Source organism: Anguilla rostrata, chromosome 17, assembly GCF_018555375.3.
Source record: "Anguilla rostrata isolate EN2019 chromosome 17, ASM1855537v3, whole genome shotgun sequence".
NCBI classification, from domain to species: Eukaryota; Metazoa; Chordata; class Actinopteri; order Anguilliformes; family Anguillidae; genus Anguilla; species Anguilla rostrata.
The window spans coordinates 14,933,850-14,956,380 of NC_057949.1; the positions used below are offsets into that span (position 1 = coordinate 14,933,850).

General features: G+C 44.4%; 1 long non-coding RNA gene across 1 annotated transcript; it reads left to right on the top strand.

The window, feature by feature from the left end:
• The first annotated feature begins 1,989 nt into the window (after positions 1-1,989).
• Positions 1,990-22,152, top strand: LOC135243828 (uncharacterized). The gene is made up of 5 exons (XR_010326802.1): positions 1,990-2,112; positions 20,653-20,688; positions 21,397-21,435; positions 21,616-21,776; positions 22,138-22,152. It is a non-coding gene; the product is annotated as an uncharacterized LOC135243828 (long non-coding RNA).
• The last annotated feature ends 379 nt before the right edge of the window (positions 22,153-22,531 follow it).

Sequence of the window (22,531 nt, forward strand, 5' to 3'; positions counted from 1 at the left end):
GGCCATGCTGGGTCTGTTTAGACCAGACTGAGTCTGTTTAGGCTCCACTGGGTCTGTTCAGAGCAGACTGAGCCTGTTTAGGCCAGACTGAGCCTGTTTGGGCCAGACTGAGCCTGTTTAGACCAGACTGAACCTGTTTAGGTCGTACTGGGTCTGTTTAGACCACACTGGGCCTGCTTAGGTCAGACTGAGCGTTTTACGACCACTATGGGTCTGTTTAGGCCACAATGCCCCTGTTTAGGCCAGACTGAGCCTGTTTAGACCAGGCTGAACCTGTTTAGGCCAGGCTGAACCTGTTTAGACCAGGCTGAACCTGTTTAGGCCAGGCCACCCTGTTTAGACCAGACTGAGCGTTTTATGGCCACTCTGAGTTCTGAGTCTGTTTAGACCAGACTGGGCCGGTTTAGGCTGAACTGAGCCTGTTTATACCAGAGGGGTATACTACAAAGCGATTACTGGGTTGGCAAGCTAACTTAAGCTTTAGCCCTGGGTTTTCCATGAAACAGAGTCACTTTAAATTGGTGAATATTATAAAAATTAGGTGATGTCAAAAGTCACACTAGTGTGCACACAATTGAAAATCACTGTCATAATAACATTTAACATACACAATGAATAATACTTCTACAACTGTGAATAATAATAATAATAATAATCTTTTCATTATGTAGCTCTAATGATGGAAGCATAGCCAGGCATCACAGCAACTGGTTGAGAAGTGAAATGTATCAGGATGTTAAATAGTGTTAAAACCACAAAAGAAGTGATACAATACTGACTTCAGAGCAATTATAATGCGTCACATTCAACAGATTCATAACCAGTATCCCACCAACGAGGTCTTTTAATGCATTTCACAGAGCTGAATTACAATGTAGCGAAGCGGGTACCGCATCGCAGTTTAATAATTAGCCCATCTGCGCCTCTCCCTGGCTTTATTTCAAACAGCGACGGAGGTCAGAGAAGGACTTGTTCCTGTCTTATTGCGGAAAAAAGCCAACAAAAAAAAACGCCCAGACAGATGTTCGCGGAGAAACGCGTCTTCCGTCGCCAGGTTCGGCGCGTGAAAGTACTTTTCTGTGTTAAATACGAAAGCGTTTAATGGAATACAAACGAAACGATCTGCGCAAACGACCCCTCGCAGATGTTTCCGTTGAAGCGGAGCTCTACGACCCCGGTTTTGGAGGGCCGCAAGGTCTGCTGCTTTTTATTTTTCACCTTCGGGAAACACACAAACCGTGTAGCCGGCCGCTTCGGTTCATCAGTTAATCACCGAGCGACAACCACGATCAGCCGGCTGAGCGTCTCTCCTGAGCCCGGGCTGCAGACTCCCGCGCTGAACCCAAAATATGGGAACGCCACAACCCTGCAAACACCTTTTAAAAATATTCATAAGGTTCTTGGGTAAGTACTGATACTATACTAGAAACGAGACCTTCCGCCCACCCTGGTAAAAATAAAGTATATGATGCAGCGTACGGCCTTGGTGTACTGGCTGACTGTAAAACACTTACATCTCAGACTGATGGTTGAACTGTCACATCACAGGCAGACGGTTAAACTGTCACATCTCACACTGACTTCACATCTCGCTTTTGTGACGAGGCAAGCCTCCAGCTTCCGTCTCCGCGGCAACGGTCAGTCGGAAAAAAGGGGCCCGCGTTAGAGACGATCAAAGAAGCGCGTCTGCCAGCTAAACGAGGCGGTGGCCCGGGGGCCCTAACGAGGCGGCCAATTAACCTGTTTCTCCCTCCCGCCGGGTCTCTCGGTCGCAGGCTTAGACCCCGTTTCACCTCCCCTGCCCTGTCCCTCGCTCGCTTGGCGGGAACTCCCGCTTTCCTTGGGAGACTTGGATTCCCCCCGGGGTTTCAAGTGACCCTCCCTCCCTCTCCCTCTCCCTCTCCCTCTCTCTCTCTCTCTCTCTCTCTCAAGGGGGTGGGAGACCTGAGAAAGGAGGAGGAGGAGGGGGGGTGGGGGGAGGGGGGATAAGTGAGTGAGACAGCCGATAAAAGGAATGAAGGAAAGTGGTGCGGACAGACTGACGGACGGACGAGCGGAGAACTCGAGAGGAAGAGTCAGACAGCGCAGCCATGCCCGTACTTAAGAAGCCAGGTAAGGACGCGGCGGCTGTCCCGCGCCGACGCTCGCTCCTCGAGTTCCTCCCACTTTTTAAACGTGGCGTGCACCGTTCGCTACATCCTGCCTGCGTGCTTTTCTCTCTCCTCCTCTCTTTGTCTGTCTGTCCATCTCTCTCTCTCTATCCTCCTCTCTTTGTCTGTCTGTCCATCTCTCTCTCTCTGTCCTCCTATCTCTGTCTGTCCATCCATCACTCGTTCTCTGTCCTCCTATGTCTATCTGTCCGTCCATCCCTCCGTCCCCCTCTCCTCTCCCTGTCTCTCCGTCTCTTTTCTGTTCCCCTCGGGTGGGAATGTGTTTAAAGACCTGTTTATTTCCCTCCCCGTGAATCCTGCCGTTGTCATGTGCTGTGCACGTATTCCTTGTTAAGATTTGCTCACTGGTTTCTGTTTAAGGCATTTCACGATTAAAACAAAAGCACACAGGGTGTGATGTAATCCATTAAGGAGGAGCTCACAACGTGTGTGCTGTCAAATGCCACTTCGTTAACTGGCCCTTCTGTGGGTCTTTTTCCGGCTGGCCATGTTGTTTTTGAGGTCAGGGACGTTTCATCTTTTTTTGTGATTTGGGAATTAGGTTGAGAGGAACAGTGGGCAAACAGACTGACGGACTGACGTGTACTACCGAGTTACGGACACATACTATAGATGAACAGAGGGGTCTTTTTTTTCTACCTGTGAAACTTCAGCTCTAGAATGATGATTGATCATGTAGGCGGGTTTTTTTTAGAACAGTAGTTATAGTTGTCAGAGTACACTAAAGGTGCTTAATTTATTGGAACAGAAGGCTCATTCTGGCTCATTCTGAACTGGTTCTGACTGTTAATGCCATAAATTAATAACAATATACTTGTCTAGGAAAAGTCCTATTTACATATTTTTGTTCACAACAATCATATTTGTTATTTGTTTTATGTATTACCATAATATTTGTTATCTTTGGAATTAAAATACATATTTTTGAAATGTGTTGCAAAGCCAAAACTCTGGAAATAGTTTGTTCCTCTAAACTACTTCTGATTACAGCTGTTGATTATCTTCCTCTTAAGTGTTTGACTTAAGTCCTTTTCGCAAGATCTGCGGGGCGCTTTGTTAAGGCCTTGCGACGCATTCCCGCTCTTCCCGTGTGTAACTAAGGGCATCGCTGAACGCATCCCGCGCGGGCTGTCCGTAAGGCCGAGGCCAAGCTCCGTGCCGCCCTCACGAGCCAAAGGGATTACCAGCCAGTCCTTTTTTAACGACGGGGAGGAGGGGCGGGGAGGGAGACGCGTCGATGGTGCAAGATGGAAAAAGATGGAACAGCTGTCCGGGAGAGCGCTTTTGGAGCCCCGAGTTTTGGCTGCAGCGGCGAGGGCCGGGGGAGCGGACGTTAAAACAGCGAGTTGCGACTTTGGGGTCTCGCGTTAGAACCCCTGATTTGACACTGTTGGTCATCCATCTTGCGAAGAACCTGACCTGCACTGCTCTGGTGTGAAAAATAGGCCTCGATGTAAACGATCGATGAATACATTTTACCCTAAAGTGAATTGCTTGATTATACTGTAATGTCTGAACAGCATACTTCATGGACATTAACCAAGAAACATGGCCTGCCATGCAATGTCAGTTTAGTATCCATATCCATCCTCCTGAATACACAGCATCTGTGTGGACTGTGCCAGACCATAGCTCTTCAGCTTGAGGAAACATGAGATGTTTTCCTACGGCGTTTCGCGGTAGGCTAATACTGCATGGCGAAAAAATATAGAATTACACTCCAGAGTCTGAAAACTCCTGGAAACTTCTATAAGGTCCCCGATAGTCTACCTTCTCCACACCCCAGTTCTCAGAAGTTCTGTCTTCCAAACAGGCTGTGCTGCTATAGATACGTTTGCTCTGATAAAGTGCTTGGACAGTAATAGTATTAATAGCGCCATCAGTTGAAGGGTCCATATATGTTTGCAGAAGGTGGCCATGTGTCAGGGAAGATTTATTGTCTGTATTTAGTGCTGTTTGTGTTTCAGACGGACGGTCTAAAATACGACTTGACTTCCGCTCCTACTGTTGTCTTCCACTTTTCAACAGTGAATGAGACACGAGGGCCTCCATGTAAATCACTTGGCAAAGTGAAATAGGAGAAAGATTGATCGGAGGTTGGGACAGAAAGAGAGAGAAAGAGCGAGAGAGAGAGAGCAAGAGAGAGAGAGAGAATATGAGAGAGAGAGAGAGCAAGAGAGAGAGAGAGAGAAAGAGAGAGAGTTCAGAAGTTCAGAAGTTCAGAAAAGAGAGTTTAGAAGCCTGTGTGACCACCTTTTTTGGGGTCATACAGTATGTGTCAAGTGTTAACTAACTAACAAAGTTAATGAGTTCCATGCCTTTGCTCTGTCTTTCAATCGTTCGCTGAAAACTGAGAAAATGAAAGTTAAAAGCATGCTTAAATTGGCCATGCAAAGTCAGATCAAAGTGAAGTTACTGAAGTGAAATCTGGCTTAAATTTAATTCACGTTTGAAGTTTAGAAGTATAGACTCACATATTCTACCCTTGTGCTTTTGTTCTTTTTGGTTCACTTTCGCAAGGTCAAGTTCAAAGTGTATTAGTAATTACTAAATTGTTGATATTCTTTGTCAAATGCTCTCTTCAAACAATATGATAATAGCAGTAAAATATATATTAATTAACAGTGTATACATAAAGAAGAACACCTACATGATGAGTAAAAGGATAAATTAATAAAAAATTAAATTGTAGTCACACATTTAGAAGCCTCTGGATGGAAGGGGTGAACAGATTGGGGGCCTTGGATGATTTTTAGGGCCTGTCAGGATGAATTTAGCGCCTCTGTCTTCTGATATTCCCGCACGGTTTCCAATCTCGCTGATTCTCCCTCCCGCCCCCCTCGCGTTTGATGCCACATGACGACATCCCCGATATTACATTACTGACCCCTCCTCTTTCCGTCTATCCCAGCTGCCCCTCCAAAAAAAAAAAAAAAAAAAAAAAAGAATCCCCCTGCCAACCCACGCTCTGAAAAACAGCTCAGAAAATGCAGGCAGTGCACACTGGTTATGTTTTAGAATGCCTGGCATTTATTGGCAGAAAAATATATTTTGAACACGGCGACTTCCTGATAACCAGTGAACCATTATAGTCCTTCTGGAAAGCAATCAAATTTAAAAAAAGGCTGATATGCAGACATTTGACCACCAAGTTTGAGTCAGATGATTTTATCCTCCGATTATATTACTGCAGTATTTTTGGCCGTGGAAACCCTGAAGCCGAGCCTGTATGTCCCTGTAAAGCTAGGCTAACACGACGCAGTGAAGTATCGCAATATTTCTTTTTCAGCCGCCAAAAAGTTTTCACATTTCACGGCAGGGAATTTCTCACTCGTGTAGAACTTTCCAGACGTGGTTAGCAGCAGGTCAAACTCACAAGCAGGCCTGTGGGCAAACAGGAAGTCCTAATCTCTGCAGATCCTCAAATGTTGATCCAGCTTTCCCATTGAATATACTTCATGTATTAAATAACAACTCAGCCCGTCTTGGAGGACTGGGTGTGTTTTTATACGGTTGTGGTTAATGGGAATTAATTTGCACAAAACATTTTTTTTTTCTTTGCTATTTCACCAGTACAGGTGTGGAGGATTCAGTGTGCAGTCGTCTTGGGTTATTTCAGATCCACATGATCAAAGTACTGTGGAAGCTATTAGAGCAAGTGGCAATTTAAAAAATGTATAACTTAGATTTTACAGTAATTTTGATGTTGCTGTAATTTTGATGCACAGTACAGTCTAAAGTACTGTAGAAGTGGCTCTACTGAGATCCGCATGTTGTTGTGCTGAAACACCATCTACTTGGCATGGATCTACAAAACAAATGCACTAATGCATTAAATTCAACCCCAACAGATTCCAGTAGATATTGTGTGACATATGGCCGTAGAGACCATATGACATACGTCAATCATCGGAGATAAACATACTCCATCTGTGTTTATTTAATGCTGACCATTTTACTGCGTAACGCAGGACGTACTTTCAAAAGAGATGTCAGTGGGCAAAGGAAATCGGCTGACTACGCACAAAAACAAGAAGCCATCTTGGCTCTCTGTGTTGTCTTCACAATATTGTTTTTCTTTTTTCTACCATTGATGTCAGTTCCTGTTGCGGATGCGGTAACTAATGAATGCTCAGTGCTTAAGAAGTCAATTAATTAACGAGCTCTCCTTGTTGTACTGCATAGTAAAATGTCCAGTGTTAATTCAACTGTAACAAAGTATATACTGGGTCCAGTTGGGACCGTATGTATTCTGTAAGAGTTGATTTAACACTGAACATTTATACATTTACACTCTAACATTTTATGCTTGTGACTGCTGATGTATTTCTGAATGAATTCGCAAGATCTGCTCCTCAGGAGTACCAATGTTCTGCTCTATGCCAGTATGCATATCATGAATATTGTCCCAGCTGCAATGCACATGCAGAACCACAAAATTGCCTAAATTTATGCACAAAAACATGACTTTATTAGCTATAGCTAATAGGTATCATAAAATATTATTTCCAACAGCCATATGCCCCAGTGACCAGTCGCCCAATATAGTATAAGGCCACTAACTTTTTAATGGACCAATCAGCTCATCTCTGTGACCTTTATGATCCAATGAGCTGTGTGATGTAAGTTATTTATGACTGGGTGAGCAGGAAAATTCAATGAGACTGCAGCTCAGTGTGACGTGACAGAAAATGATGAACACACACACACACACACACATGCTCACACACACACACACACCCACACACACACAAACATACACACACACACACATGCATAAACAGGCGCACACGCACACACAGTCACACACACACGCACATACACGCACACACACACACACCGACAAACGCGCACACAGAGACGCAACACACACCCACGTGGTCTTATGCACTGAAGCAGTGCACGTCACTGCTTCATCCTGGCAAGTTCAGCCTTACGCCTCATCCAGATGAATCTCTGTGTCCTGGCGTGCCCTCACGACTGATGGATTTACACGCAGACAGATGAGTCCTGGGCCGACCTTCTCCCCCGATGACAGTTCAGACATAAAGACCATCCTCCTCCACGAAGCACTCGTGCGCGTCTGTAATTGACGCAGCCAACGTGAGAAGGTGTAACGGTAGGGCCGCGAAGCGCTAACGCTAAGCTCCCAGGACTTCTCCCTTGATGGTATCCGCGCGGTTCTCTGATGTGTTTCATTACCATGCAAGATGGCGGTAAAAGCGGGTCTCAGGCTCGAAGTTCAGACGAGCACCGCTGACGTTTCTGAGACACGCGAAGGACTCGTCGCTTGCGCTGCGCTTTCCCTGAAAACCTGGGGATTTCTCTCCGCACACTGTGTGTGTGCGTGCGTGCGTATGCGGTGATCCGTGGTACCTCAGTCCATCTTAGAAATAATATATCACTGCTTTGAGCTGCTAGGATGCCCTCAGACTCAAGTGCAAATCACAGAAATTTAGCGCGTTTGTTTATCAATCCCTGGGTGTAAAAAAACCAATCAATCAATCAATCAAATTTTATTTGTATAGCGTATTTTACAACAGTTGTCACAATACGCTTTACAGACAACCCCCACAGGAGCAAGCCTAAGGCAACAGTGGCAAGGAAAAACTCCCTGTGGCAGATGGGGAGAAACCTTGGACGGAACCAGGCTCAAGGGGGAAACCCATCCTCCTCTGGTCGGCTCAGGGTGCCGACTGGTGACCAGCATGTCAGCCAGTTTATGCCCAAGATATGATATGTGATGTGGCTCAGATGATGGGTGGGGCCGGGTGGCGGTGATGGGGAACAGCAGGTGGCGGCAGATGTGGGCAGGGTGGAGGCAATGACGAAGGAGGGGCTGGACCGCAGAGGTGGGGGAGACCAGACGGCTCTCGAAGCGCTCTCGAGGGTTGGGGCAAGAGCCCCGCCGGTTGAACAACAACTTTCAAATGCTGAGTGAAACTGAGTAATTGATTTATACCCACGATCTACCGCTCTGTGCCCAGCACGATATAGCCTTCATGCCTCACCTTTGTTCATCTTTTTAAAATGATAAAAGCTTCAGTCAAGTCCTCCCTTTTTCTTTTACTGAGGCTGAAGAATATACAGTAATACACATCTTTTCCTCACATCTGTTTATGACCGTAAATTCTCTTCCTGTGCATTTTAGTTTAATGAGCTTTTGTAAGTCCAGAATGATCATAATATTTTAAGCGTGATCCTACAGGGGATTTGCATCATTTTAGCATGATTTATGGCGTCAGCTATAACGCTGTCTGTGATCATTCTGTTGTATTATCGGTTCCAAACTGTGCACTTCACCTAAATTTGGCTCCGTGCAGTGAGTCTGACTTTGAGTTTATTGCTCTTGTCATGATGGTAAATGTGTTGGACCAAGCAGTGGTCCCAGGGTATTGCATATGTTATGCCAGCTTGTCTAACAATTTCCTTTTAACGTTCAGTGGTATGCAAATGTTTGGACTCCACACGAGTAAGTGTTTAATTGTTCCGAAACCCCCCCCCCACTATATAACTTTGAAGAAAACACAAAGAAACATCAACATAATGAAAAGTAACAACATTATATTATAAAAAAGTAAACTTTCAGTATTTCATGTGGCCACTGTCGTTTGGAATGTAAAACCTTCCAAAAGCTATTTGCTTTGGTAGACTGATGTGTAATTGTTTCAAGTAGTCCTGTGATAAATTCTTCATAGCTTCCTGTGGGATTTGGGTAACTCTTTGTTCGATTGCCTGCTTTTTGTTCTTTTCCTTGCCCAAGCGATCCCACACAGCTCCAGGTCTGTTGAGGTCGGTGCTCTGAGGTGGCCAGACTAATGCTGCAGTGAGAGTAGCATCTGTAGACTTCAGCTCTACAGTAAGCAGATCTTAACTGTTTCTGTAGTGTCTCTGGGGTCGTTGTCATGCCGACAGATAAAGTTTTTTCCAATCAGTTATTTTTTCGAAGGTAATCGACCTGTTTATATTTTGCAGCATTCGTAATTCCATCGATTTTTTTTCCCATCAGCCGTTGGCTGATGTTGCACTCCAGACCGTCGCCACCATGCTTCACCGAAGGGCCCCAGGCAGGCTAACGTCTACTCCTCGCAAACTCTTCGTCTGACACACCGCCGTCTTTGCCAGCCGAACGTTTTCAGATGTCTTTACCCGTCGCTCCAGACTCGCTCAGACGCTTTCAGCCGCTGGCCGTCGTCCCCGCGCTTTACGGTCCTTCACCATCCATTCCGCTCCCCCCCCCCTTTCAGCAAGGCTGGTTTCCTAACGGCTACAAGGCTGTTTCTTGTAAGACGTCTCCTCGCGGCGGGAAAGCGGGTGCTTTAGTGCCGGCTGACTCCGCCAGATGCTGAGCGAGCGCTTCGCTGGCTCTCCTGCTGTCTCTCCAGGAAGCGGCCTTAAAGCGCCGCTCATCCGACGCGGACAGCTCTTCCCGTCTTCCGCTGGGTTTCCCGTCACCATTTCACCCCGTTTCTTCAAGTTTTCCTTACGACGGTTTGAACATTATTATTATTATTATTTTTCAAAAAACCAGGAAGCCAAAGATTTTAGTCCCCTCCTCTCCTCTCCTCCCTCCTTCCCTTTCATCTCTCTTCTCTTCAATCAGTCCTTTCCTTATCCACCACAATCTGTCCTTGTCCTATCAATGCTACATCTTGCATTTGGATATCATATTACAGTAGCATATCACAAAGGCCTGACCCGCTCCTTTTAAAAAGATTAATTAATTTAACCCCCATTTCCCTCTTTATGTTTTTTCCCTGCATGAAAAGCTTCTCCTGTATCCCTGTAAACCTCAAAAAAAACTTCTAATTTAAATAATCTGCCTTCAGTTAGGTAAAACAGGCTTTCACAAATATTACTTTATCCCTATGGTGATTAACATTAATTTGTCAATCTCCCTTTGTTCATATTCTCATCCCTTTCTCTCTTGCTTTCCTACACAGTCAGCTGTTTGTTGTCTGTCATTCCTTTCCTCTCTATTTTCACAGTCAGAGAGGTGAGAAGGTGGGGTTCTTCTCAGATGGAATGTACACATTGTCATAATTATCATCATTATCACTGTTGGATATAGCTATCTCCTGATATGCTATACCTCTTCCCTTTCGCTATTTCCCTGTCATGTGTTCCTGATCCTTTGCATTTTTCTCTCTCTCCCTCTGACTCCCGAAATGTTAAATTAAAAATTCTAATTCAGGTTAAAATGCTGGTTAAAATAGCTTTATGGAATTTGAAACTCAATTTTGAATTTCCTCTTCTCTTTTCAGTGTCACCTTTTTATCATCTAAAGCTACAGGTTCTATCCATCATTTTTTATCTCATAGCTGCAGCACGTATCACCTGCAATGCATTGTCCATTCAGGAAATTAGAGGCCAATGAGTCTAATGCAAATTCTGTATACAATTGTACAATCTGTCACTGGGATTCACAGAAAAAAAGCATGAATTCAGCATGAACCTCGCATATAAATTGTTATCTCCCAATGCAACTAGAAACTATGTTCAAGTTAAATTGAGCAATGGCAACCTGATGCCAGCTGAACTTGACCCAAGTCAGAAATCAGTTCCAGACAGCAGAGTGTGTCACTAAACTAAAGGCATCAAGGGCTCGTCTCTGTTTCATTCATGACTTACGATATATACTTTAAAATGCTTTGTGTAGATGTTTATTTACTGTCGTTTATGTATACGTTTTGTTTTTTAATATTCCTTAGGTTGCATCACTTGTACAGTTTAACCAGACTAATAAAATTATTATTTTTTTGATTATTACATTGTAACAATTTAGTTTTCCAATATGGCACAATTTCAGCAAGTTAAATGCCCTCACACATATTAGTTTGGTAACGTTGGTAGAGGTGTTACAGTATTACTTTTTCACTGCAGTTTGTAGTTTAAATCAGGTTCATAGCAAGTGACAGGTAACATTTATGATTGTGACGGTTCTTGAAACTCTGAAACTGAAGCATTCTGAGACTTTCAGTGTTAATAGAGGCCATCTCTTAAGCCTAATAACATAATGAAAAGCATATATAGTTTAGTTTAGCTAAATGAGATCAACTTCAGGAGCAGGGAGGCTTATGGTGAAGTGAAGTTTTATATCTACCTTAAAGGTTGTATGTCCAGAAGAACTCCATAAGAAAAAGAAGATTCTGTTGAAGAAACGTAGTTTGCACCTTAGAAAAGTAAACGTATAGGCAAACCTCGAAAAGTTAATTATGATATTCCATTTTATCATCCATATACTGAATATCATTTTGGTTATCGCTCTAATAATTATCATGGGAACTTGAGAGTGATAGCAAGAGAGATTTAGATGGTCAATAACTGATTTAATAGATTAACATTACCTACTTCAGCCCATCAGTCTCATAACCAGGTACAGAGGGCAGTAGTTCAGAAGTGTAGGACTGAACTGGCTTCTTTAATTTATGGGGGGTGGTGAGGAGTATTGGTATTGTTTGTTGATAGTGATAATTAGATTTTTCGAAAGTTCCCTCAAATAAATTTAGAATAAATTTACAGTATGTCCCAGGGGAGCAACTAGCCATCAGAGGCAAAATGGGCATGCCCCCTTTACATGTGCCTGTTCTGCTCCCTCTCTTTTCTCTCTCTTCCCTTTCTTTCGGACATAGTTATTGCTCTTCCCGTCGCTCCCCACTTTATATTTGCTGTACGGCATAAAAAAAAGAAACAATCATCGGAAACAGCTCATAACCAGAACTGACTTTAAAATAAATATCCGTGGCAGTTCTCTCCTGGCTCTCCTCCTCTTCCTCCTCCACCCGCTCCTCCGGTACATTTTCCCTCACTTCACCCCTCCCACTCCGCTCTCCCTCTCCGCTCTCTCTCTCTCTCTCTCTCTCCTGTTTATCACCCATCGCTCATCTCGCTGGGTCCGGCCGACCGAAGTTCGCTCTGAAACACGGAGCAGCTGAAGTGTCTCCTCCTCCTCGTTGCCAGCTCTCCTCCCACCTCTGCGTCTCTCATCATAAAACGGTGAAACTCCATCGCCCCCCAACCCAAGCCTCGGGCGGACGCCGGCCAAATAGCGGCGATGCCGCTAACGCTAAGCTACACGCGCCAAGCGTTAAAAATAGCGGCTCTCGCTATCAAACTTTGCGGCCTTCCTTTTTTGAATCGTCTGATGTGTTTGCTCGTTCCAATTAGCCGCACTTGGAAAATTCCTTCCTGCGTCCGTGACCGTTTTACTAAAAAAGCACTATGCACCCTCAGCCTGTATCCCAGGGATTCATCTTCTATCATATCCTGTTGCTTTCTCATTCAAACAAAAATCACGCGGAGTTCAATACCGAAATAGGATTTTTCTAAAACTGTTCTTCTGTTCTGTCTTCAGATTGGTTACAGATTCACAAAATCAACAGGGAACACAAACAAGGCTTTTCTTGAGACCCTCATTCCGTTTCTCTCGCTGCCCACGGCACAAACCGTTTCTAATTTCCCACAAATATGTGCTGAGCGCAGTGATCCAAATGGACTGCAAATAAAGCCTATCGATGTTACGGTATCAGGTGGGGAATGGGCCCAGATGTCCTGATGTGGCATGGGTGCTGGGTTTATTTTTGTGCTTCTGTGTGTGTGTGTGTGTGTGTGAGAGAGAGAGAGAGAGAGAGTGTGAGAGAGTGTGTGAGAGTGTCTGCGTGTGTACGAGAGTATGTGTGAGAGAGAGTGTATGTGTGTGTGTGAGTTTGTGTGTGTGTCTGTAAGAGTGTGTGTGTGTGAGAGAGTGTGAGAGAGTGTGAGAATGTGGGAGAGAGTGTGCGAGAGTGTCTGCGTGTGTACGAGAGTATGCGAGAGAGAGAGTGTGTGTGAGTTTGTGTGTGTGTCTGTAAGAGTGTGTGTGTGTGTGTGAGAGAGAGAGTGTGGGAGAGTGTGAGAATGTGGGAGAGAGTGTGCGAGAGTGTCTCCGTGTGTACAAGAGTATGTGTGAGAGAGAGTGTGTGTGTGAGTTTGTGTGTGTGTCTGTAAGAGTGTGTGTGTGTGTGTGTGTGAGAGAGAGAGAGTGTGGGAGAGAGTATGTGAAAGTGTCTGTGTGTGTACAAGAGTATGTGAGAGAGAGTGTATGTGTGAGTTTCAGTGTGTCTGAAAGAGAGTGTGTGTTTGTATGTGATAGAGAGTGTATTTGCGCATGCGTGTGTGCGTGCATGCATGTGTGTGTGTGTCTGTAAGAGAGTGTGTGTGTGTGTGTGTGTGATAGAGAGTGTATGTTCTATGTGTGTGCACGTGTGTTTGTGTGTGCATGCGGGGTGCATGTGTGTGTGTGTGTGTCTGTAAGAGTGTGTGTATGTGTGTGTGCGTGCGTGTATGTGTGTGTGTGTGTGTGCATGCACGTCCGTGTGTGTGTGTGCGTGTGTGTGTGCGTGCACCTGCGTGTGTGTGTGCGCGTATGTGTGCGTGCACCTGCATGTGTGCGTTTATGTGTGCGTGCATGTGTGTGTATGTTTCTGCTGATTTGTCTTGCATTAGCGAGTGAGAAGCTAAGTAAGTGTGTCATGAGAGGGCGGTGTGAATCCAGTGTGTTATTTGAACTACGCACCTGTTTCTGCCTTCTGAGGGCTAAACATATCAACTAAACATAAACCCAGACCTCATCTAGTGAGCCTGCTGCCTGCGGTAGTTTGTCTTGGCGTGCCAAGGGATGGACATCACAAGATATTAACTAATCCCCCTCTCAGTATAGTGTTAACTCAAGAGATACACACTAAGACTGAAGAAGCAAACTATTCAGATTGTTAACACATCACTGAGGGTGACTTAGAATTGGGTTACATTAGTGCTTAAAATAATGCAGCATGATTTATTGTTGCACATTTTTAATATACATTTCAACCACTTTATCAAATTATGGACTGAAACCACCCACACACGCATACTGTATTTTCTGGGAAGAATGTCTATTATCCTGGGAAGAGTGTATATTATCAAAATAGAAGGAAAATGTGGCTAGTTTGCAAACTAAGATTCTTTCCCACATCTGAAACAGGCTTATGAAATATAACAATCCATGACATATTTCTCCATTTGTCGTACATACGGTGCATTGCAAAATGCCTACGTATCTTAAAAATATTCAATAGATATTATTTTACATCTACACAGAAATGGACATTCTTCAACATCGAAGCCTGGATGGTAAAAGGGTTTTAGGAGAGCTTAAGTAAATTCAGATTCCAGAGAGGTTACACTGAGGAGAAGGAGAGAGAGAGAGGGAGTGAGAGAGAGGGAGAGTGAGAAAGAGAGAGGGAGAGGGAGAGGGAGAGGGAGGGGGGGGCTGTCAGCAGAATTGGGAAAGGTCAGGAGAGGCGGAGGCAAAAATAGAGGAAGAAAGAGGAGGGACCGTGGTTTTCTACGAGTGCATTTAGCACGCTGCGAACACGACAGCAGCGGCCATAGTAGCGTTGTGATACCGGATAGAATATGGCTCCTAAAGGTTCGCGTACTGATCGGCTGGCTGGTTTTGAATTCTAATAATGCCAAAGCTGGCTGTGGATGCTAGCCATGGAGGTGGAGTGAGGGGTGGGTGAAGGAGGGGGGGGGGAACCAGCTGAGTCAGAATTCAACACCAGACAGATCAGTACACAAAATCCTACTTTTTTCCCCCCACCAAGTACTGGCTTTTCAGTCAGTTTAGTCAGCAGGACTGTTCCAAACTGTGTTCACAGAGTCTAATAGACAGGATTAGGGATTAGGGATTTAAGGGATTAATAAAGTGGATTACACAAAAATCTTTCAGACTCTGATCTGTCAGCAGAACAAGGGGACATAGGTGGATATGTCGATAAAGATAAATTCAGCACCGGCAACGGGATGCTATTTTCTTCACGCAGAGGGCTGCTCATGTGTACAGGATCTCGTGAGGACGTGGGAGAAGCAGATTCTTGGGATATTTAAGCCCAGGCATAAACATTGCTCTGTCCACAGGTTTGCAATGCTATAGGTTATTTGTTAAAATAGTAAATAATAATAATAATAATAATAATAATACTTTATTTTGTTGCAGTTTTCCTACGAGAAAGCATTAAGTTAAACAGTATAACAAGTGTAAAATGCAAATAAATAAGTGATACTTTACAGTCCCATTTCAGGGAAATGCACAGGGAACAGATGGCATTGCATGTGCTGAGACATGGTTTTGCTGCCACGATTAAATGAATGAATTTTCCTGTAGAATGCATCCTCCTATGTTTGGGATAAAACAGCCGCATGCTGTGCTTTACGCAGACTGCTTCTGCTTTGCCAGTCAGTGAGAAAAGCTGGCAATGTAAACGTTTGCACAGCGCAGACTGTCTGATGCTGAAGACACTCGGGCTAATGGTACCAGAGGGCAGCCTCATGATGTCAATGGCTCCCTGATGTCATCTTATAAAAATTTAATTACGATACCTATCAAAAATAATGCAATAGCGATTATCTAAATGATCCCCTTTAGCAGATGTAAAAAGCTTTAATCAATTTGTGCTTTATGTATTTAATAAACTGCACATCAAAACTGCATGGTTTAGAGCTACAATGCAGCTCTGGTGCTGCATATGCATTGTGTTAACAAACTATTAATTAAGCATTAATTAATCATCTGAATTCACATTGTTTTCAGTAGCACTTAGGAAAATGGCTTAAATGTTAATGCTTGTAATATATTGGAATGATAAAAATATGATGGATGCTCCAACGAAAGGAAAGATTTTCAGAAGTTCTCATAAGCATACAATCATTACTGAAGCGATATTCAGTCTCAACAGTGACTATTGGAACTTTGAGTTTAATTAAGGAGTCCATTAACTCCTTGACTCCTTAATAACACATTTATTAACATTTATTAATTTATAAAATGGTTTTTATCATTAGGCTAAATGTATGAAATGTATGAAGCATTTAGATAAATCTACTGAACATTTACAAAATGTATAAAACCACAACTTAAATATTTAGCTAAATGCTAATTTAGTTAGTTTCAAGAAAATTTCACAAATTTTCGGTAATTTCACAAATTAACTAAATGTTTTTAATTAAATACAAAAAAACATTTAGCTAAATGTTTCATACAAAATTTTGTACATTTATAAATGTGTGAAACTCATGTAAATGGAACATAATGCTGAGGCTGAGGCCGAGAAAGATCGGGGTAGCTAATGAATGGCCAAATGGTCCAAATTCATTATTTCATGCCTTTATTTTTTCAACACCACCAAACAAAATTGGTCTCTGTAACAAGTCTGCAGAACCACACAGGCACGGACGGGTATGATGCACATGTTTATTGAGTTTAGCGAGCCAAAACACTGTCACTAATTTCACTGATTTCACTGTATACGCCACACAAAAAGTCTGGATTCGAACTTGTGACCTTCTTGCTGATACAGTGCTACCCTCTGCACCACTGTTTAGTGGAGTACACACTGGAGAGGCCCGAGGATGGATTGTAAAACTGTGAACTTTGAAGCCATTTGAGTAAAACTGAGACAAAACTGATTATGTCACTTAAATGAACATAACTACACGTACAACATCACTAGTCGGTTTAATAAACAATGCCATGATACCTCTTAGGATTTCCTGCTTTGGCAGGCATCGATAAGAAACACCTAAAATGGCAGAAATACATTGTTGCAGTACTATTCTGAGTGCCAGCGGCTATGAACAGATGGCAATCGTGGTTTCACCTTGCACAGATTACTTGACCCTTTCCCACGTAGCTGGCGTCTTGTTGAGCAGCCTAGACTGTTTTGATTGTTCCTCTATTCGTGGTGGCATGAAGCCACACGGTTCTCTTAAGACGTGCGAAGCCTTTGCTTTTTTAACGGTTTGACTAAATTAAACCGAGCACATCGCGTCCGTTACCCAAGAACCGGGATTAACTGACGAAAGGTCGCCGTACTTAAACCTGTTCCCCGCCTCCCTAGACGAACGGCCGCAGAGATGTGGCCGACGCTCTTTCGGGGGATCCTGTTACCCGTTCGTTCTGTTAGTTTCCTTGTCCTGTCGTTGAGAGCATGACAACCGAGACATCGCGCTCCTACGGTATGCCCCGAGCAGGAGCCAGTCCTCCCCAATGTTCCGAAACGCCGGCGTCAAACAGACTCCGAGTCCAGCTCTGGCAGAGTCACGCCTTCATCGTTTGTGTTGATTGATTGATTGATTGATTGATTGATTGGTTGATTTTATTCGATAATTTTTAAAGAGAAAAACATGCATCTGAAGCCAGCTTCTCATACACGTTATTTAAAATAAAAACTATCAAGGATAGACACAATAAAGCTAGTAGCTTATTTCCATTGTGGTCCTTTTGTTGCTGACTGTATGGTCAAGCAAGCGACTCCGGGCCGGAGCCTTGGGCCGATTCTGGCCCGAAGTAGGCACTGCTGGGTTCAAAAGTTGGCCCGACGTTGCTTGCTGTCTGGGACGTCTTACCACCCGTGCCCCTCGTTCTGAAGTAAAATGACCAAACTGATTCTGTCCATCAGCTTCATTTGCTTGAATCTAGTGTTTGATCATTTTCCGTGGCCTCACGTCTCAGTGCTCCGTCCTGTCATTGGCCTGTGCTCTGCGGCGGTTCCTCAATGTTTAACGACAGCGAGAATGACACCAGTGCAGCCACAAATGTTCTCCCGGGAAAGATTTCAGGAGTCCATGCGGTGAAATTTAGCCTTTATGTGCGCTGTGGAAAGAAGATGGTCCAGTACACCAACTTTGTGTCCCGAATCACCAGATACGGAGACCTGCAGGTGAGAAATATTAGGAGGGTGTCCGGCTATTAAAATGAAATCCCTGCTGACATGAAACACAAAATTTGTGAGCGGGAGCCAAAATTGTAGCTGCCAATAGAAACTCACATGACTAAGATGAAGTGCTGATTGCTTTTTATGGTTTTTATTTATTTAAACTGAATGGGTTCTAGGGATTGTACATGCATTCTGATTTCAAAAAAAAAAAAAATGTAAAAGTTTTAAATTTTACAATATTTTTCTAGATTTCTGAGTTTTTAGATATTTTCAACCTCCATTGAATATCCCCATTTACAAATTTATTAATACATACCCAACTATCTTATCTCTAAGCAATTTCTCCCTCTCCATCTTCCCTCTAAGCAATTTCTCCCTCTCCATCTTGTCTCTAAGCAGTTTCTCTCTCTCATCTCGTGCTTGTTTAATTTTCTCCTTTCCTTGCCGCACATCACTCCCACCACTCTTCCTCTCCGCTGGGTCCCTGTTTCTATCCATTTCTCCACTTTTACAGGACTTCTATGCTTCTCATTACACGGCAGCAGAACCCCACCCTCTCACTGAAGATAGCGGGAGAAGCTAGCTTAGCGCCCCCGCGGAAACGCGTTACCTTTACCGCGGTCTTTGAAACCCTCTCGGGCGTAGCGCTGTAGCCAGTGGACTAGGCAGATCTGACGGTGAGAGGGAGCGACAAGATCAACGCGGATACGGACAGTGGGGACGGGAAGCCAATTACGAGACGCGAACGGACGCGGAGAGCGTGGACAGGCGCGCAAATGAAGACGCACGGCGATCGTTAGCGTAGCCGCGCGCCGCGGTGATCGAGCATCATTGCGCATTAGCGGCGACTCGGAACGTTAGCCCCGCGCTAGCGCAATGACTTATCGCCGCCGTTAGAGGCTTGGGAATGGGGCGAGGGGGCAACGTACGAGGCGAGCCGGAGAGAGCGCTGACAGGCCGTAACCCGAGAGAGGGGGGGGGGCAGGCGGGGGGGGGGGGGCATGGGGAGGGGGGAGGGTGCTGGAATGTTGAACGGCCACGGAGAAGGTGGGAAAGACTCACACAATGAGCTCGTAAAATTCACACCTTCCTTGTTTTTGTTGGTCTGGTTTGATGTCACTTGCCAAATGGCCTTTCATACAATCGTGGACAGCATGTCATCGTTCCCTAGAAACAAGCACGTATAAATGTTAAGCTAGAGGCCAACCCCAGTTTAGCTCTGCCACGGCTGGGTTTCAAACAGGAGAGAGAGATGGTTTCCATGGAGATTCCAAGCCTTCACCTTTTCTTCTTCCTTCGTCTCCAGGGCTGAAAGTGGCAACACTGTCACTAGGGGTGATGCCACACAGAGTACCCTCTCCCCTCCTTCTCCCAGATCCATCCATCCATCCTTCCATTATCTTTACTTGCTTATTCCTGGTCAGGGTTGCAGGATCTCCCAGATCATGCACAGCCAAAAGTTTCAGAGCTACGTCAACTCTGACAGTACATTAGAGTAAATCTGAACCCTCTTGGACCAGCAAGCCCCTCTGGGTATAACTGTTAGAGTTAAACTAACACTGAACATTTTACTCTGCAGTTGTCAAGTTGCCTAGTGCAGTAATGTTAATCCCCCCCTCTCCCCTGCTGAGAGAGTCTGCAGACTGGTTCTGCATCTTTAAAAGCTTACACCAACGCAGCCCTTGCTCCCAAAAGCCATCGCTGCTGCGCGTTTCAGTTGGACGTGACTCTGTCCGCGAGCTCCTCACGCCTTCTGCTCTCCTCGAGAGTCCCCCTGCTCCTCAACGAGGGTGAACAAAGGGGTCCGCTCACCCTGAAATCCCCCCTAATGTCCATCCACCCGCAGCGGCCTGGTCACCCAGTTTTCCCCTCCCTGTCTGTTCTGTTTCCAGGCCTCGTAAAAACCCACTGAAGCCGCTTAAGTGATCGGCCGCCTGGACGACAGACCTTACCAAAAATAGAGGTGCCTGACGCACAGTATGTCAGAATTAAAGCAGGAGGTGGAGCCGGTCACGGAGGGCGAGTCGCTGGTGAAGGCCAATGGCCGTATCTTATAACTCAGAGTGATGGATGCTGGGAGGAAGCGGGCTCTCTGTTTCACCCCATCCGTTATCCCTTAATGCAGAGTCAGCAGGCTGCTCAGCACACGGCTTGACTGCTGCTCCACACTGAACCCCATAACCTGACCTTTGAACCCCATAGTCTGGTCTCTGAACACCATAGTCTGACCTCTGAACCCCTCAGTTTGACCTTTGAACCTCACAGGCTGACCTCTGAACCCCACATTCTGACATCTGAACCCCACAGTTCGACCCCTGAACCCCACAGTCTGACCTCTGAACCCCACAGTCTGACCTCTGAACCTCACACTCTGACCTCTGAACCCCACAGTCTGACCTCTGAACCCCACAGTCTGACCTCTGAACCTCACCTGTGATGAGTGTGTCTGTGTCATGAGCGGGTTGAGTGTGTGATGACTGTGTCTGTGTCATGAGCGGGTTGAGTGTGATGAGTGTGTGATGAGTGGTTCTGTGTCATCAGCAGGTTGAGTGTGTGATGAGTGTGCCTTTGTGTCCTCCAGTGGTCTGACAGCAGGGGTTCGAACAGATAAGGCTGTGACAGTGTGCCTGATAGAGCTGTACTTCACTCTGACACAAACCTGTCCCTGTGATGAGTTCGTATAATAAATGATAAACATTTGAACTCTCTCTCTCTCCCTCTCTCTCTCTCTCTCTCTCTCTTAGCGGCCAAGAAAGGAAAGGCTGCAGCGCCACCTCCTGGTAAGTATATACAACCGCATCAACAATAAAGAAGCATTCTTTTTAAATGATTTCACAAGGACAATGTATTATTATTATTATTATTATTATTATTATTACTGTGATAAGTGTGTCTGTGTCATGAGCAGATTGAGTGTATAATGAGTGTGTGATTAGTGTGTGTTGAGTGTGTGCTGAGTGTCTTTACTTTACTTTATTTAGTTTATTTTTACAGGGACAGTGCGCATTAATAAACATTTCCGTAAATGTGCCAGTTTAGCCAGCATTGCTAATTTTCAACTGTAGTCCCTGGGCAGGTACATTAAAAACAACAAATACAAAATACAAATTCAGACATAATACAAATACGTTAAAACAAATATCGTTATGCATAAAACAGACAGCACATATGTTGGGATATTACAGAACATGGTCACACATCTGGTTGTCTTTTAACCACACTTTCAGGTAAGTTCTGAATGAACGACATGTATTGCTGTTTCTTATGTGTGTAGGAAGTTTATTCCATGTGTGAGCTGCATCATGAGCAGGATGAGTGTGTGATGAGTGTGTCTTTGTATCCTCCAGTGGTCTGACAAAAGGGGTTCGAACAGATAAGGCTGTGACAGTGTGCTTGACAGAGCTGTACTTGACTCTGACACATAAACCTGTCCCTGTGATGAACTTGTATGATAAATGATAAACATTTGAACTCTTTCTCTCTTTTAGAGGCCAAGAAAGAAGAAACAGCTCCAGCGCCACCTCCTGGTAAGTGTATAGAACAGCATCAGCAGGAAAAAAAACACTTTTTAAATTACTTCCGAAGGATATTATTATTATTATTATTATTATTATTGACATCAATTAAAAATCAACACGTAAAAACTTTTTGAATGAAGTTTTCTTGCTATTGTTGTTAAAGGATTTTATTTTTCTCATTTTTTTCAGAGAAAGTGGAAGGTAGGAAAAGGACTGCAGCGCGCCTGTCTGTCCATCCGTCCGTCAATCTCCACGATCATCACCAGACTGGCCCAGCATTACGTCTGTGTGTAACGTTTGTGTGTCACTGTTTTCCTTCATTCATTCAGAAAAACCCCCAGAGGACGACGGTAAGGGCATGCACTGACAAGGCACAGAAACTACGTTTCTGTGGAAAATAGACTGAGAGTGCCCAGTGGGGGTTGCATGCTGCCCCTGTAGCTTCTCTTAGAGACCTATTCATCCCCTTCGTCCTTTACATTGACTCAGTTAAAAGCAATTTTTCTTCAGAAGCATGGGTTTGGAAATTTCCAGTTTAAGAAAAGCTGTGCTTACTTATAAGTCAAAGTTAAGGACAAACGTCGATTGGACACAGGCTGTAGAGCAGATAACATGGGTGTTGGGAGGGAGTAAGCACATCTATAGCAGAATCTCTATGCGCATCTCTGAAAATATTTTTTTTTTTTTGAGAACGTATCTTTCTATTATCAGGGGAACCGCCTGCAGAAGATGGTAAGCGTTCACGCGGACATGCTTTAAGCTTGCGTTTGTACGCGTGCGAGAGTGCTGTCACACGCCTTGTAAACTGAAAGGACCCTAAACTTTCTTTTCCAAGAGCATTTGATGGAAAGGCAGTGTGATTCCACTGTTGTTCGACTTCCGATAGGCGCTGGATGTGATTTTAGAATTGACGTTCATGCATACAGACATACCTGTATGCATGTGCAATTGTAGGAATGCTGGTTTAGAGTATAGTTTTGCGCTTGTGTGTGTGTAGGGAGGGGGAGAGAGAGAGAGAGAGAGAGAGAGAGATAGCTATTATTATTATAGTTCATTGCCATTTTGTATACGTTATCTTCTAGATGTAGAATTTTATTTCTGTGGT